This window comes from Aplysia californica, unplaced genomic scaffold (assembly GCF_000002075.1).
Source record: "Aplysia californica isolate F4 #8 unplaced genomic scaffold, AplCal3.0 scaffold00332, whole genome shotgun sequence".
Taxonomy (NCBI): domain Eukaryota; kingdom Metazoa; phylum Mollusca; class Gastropoda; order Aplysiida; family Aplysiidae; genus Aplysia; species Aplysia californica.
The window spans coordinates 714,509-715,841 of NW_004797602.1; the positions used below are offsets into that span (position 1 = coordinate 714,509).

General features: G+C 40.1%; 1 protein-coding gene across 1 annotated transcript in view; it reads left to right on the plus strand.

The window, feature by feature from the left end:
- Positions 1–1,333, plus strand: part of LOC101858117 — a 16,031-nt gene that overhangs the window by 13,524 nt on the left and 1,174 nt on the right. The window lies entirely within an intron of this gene.

Consider the following 1,333-nt stretch of genomic DNA (forward strand, 5'->3'; position numbering starts at 1 on the left):
TAAATAAATATATATATATGAGTGGGTTTTTTGTTCATTTTCTGTAGATGTTAGTTGTTTCTTGTTCCCTTTTTGCAGATGTGAGTCTTTCTTTATTCCCATTCTGTTGGTGAGTGGGATGATGGCAGGTGGGTGCTCTAATGGTATTTAGGTTTGCTCTTTCTTTCCTATCAAACATCTATCTTTATTTATTCTCCTTTTTATTTTTGTTGTACGTAACTGTTTTGCAAGTGCCGTGAAACTATTCCTAATACTAAAACCAACCTACGTTTTTGTGTATGTTACTTTCCAGCAACACCTCTAATCTTCGACACTTATCTAACCTGATTTTATCGCAGGTTCCGTCAAACTCTCCCTAAAACTGAAACTCAAATTAGTGGATGAGAGTTCCTTGTTCCGTCGTCTGTACTATCATGATAAGAGTTAAGTATTGACAATTTGTGACTGCTGGTCCGGAAATACTCTTTCTGCGCCCTTTCGACGATACAAGTTTTGTCCGGTGATGCAGCCATATTCCATTACATGTATTGTCTCCCTCTATCTTGCTGTTTGACATTGTTGACTGTAAAAATAAAGAGAATTTTTTAAATCGACTTTAGAATATCTATAAGAATGAAACTCTTAAGCACCCATTAAAATTACAAAAGTGAGGATTTGAGCATGCTAAATATCCAATTTAAAACAAAGTGCTGTGTTGGTGGTTTAGGTTTATTGCTGTCGTGTAATCGTTACTTTTAGTGCATAATAATAATATGATGGTGCGGCTCTTTGCTCTACATGCTTGACATGGGAGCCAATTTTCCCGTATGCCTCCTAAATATAACTTCTGTTGATCGAGGTGCAGAAAAATCGATAACGATAAATTCCAATCCGTCGTTTTCTTCCCTCCTCCTAACCTCTCCCCCAACCCCTTCCTTCCTCCCTCCCCTTCCTCCCCTCCCTCCCAGGCTCACTACTCAGTACGCTCTTGCATACTGTGTTCATATTGTTGTGCATTTGTTCGTGTAGTTGTTAATAGAACATAGACTGGTATGGGTGAATCTTTGTGTTAATTTTGCATGTGTATGCATTTGCACGTGTGTGCAGACGTGTATGTGTATGTGTGTGTGTGTGTGTGTGTGTGTGAGTGAGTGTGTTTGTGCGTGCGTGCGTGCGTGCGTGCGCGCGTGCGCGCGTGCGTGTATGTGTGTATGTGTGTATGTGTCTGAGCGTGTTCCCTTGTTCATGTGTTTGGCCGCATGTAAGTGAGTGTGTACGTACGTTTGTATATTATGAGTTCACAGAGAAGAAAGAAAGAAAAGCGGACAGAAAGAAAAAAGAGACATTTGGGGGA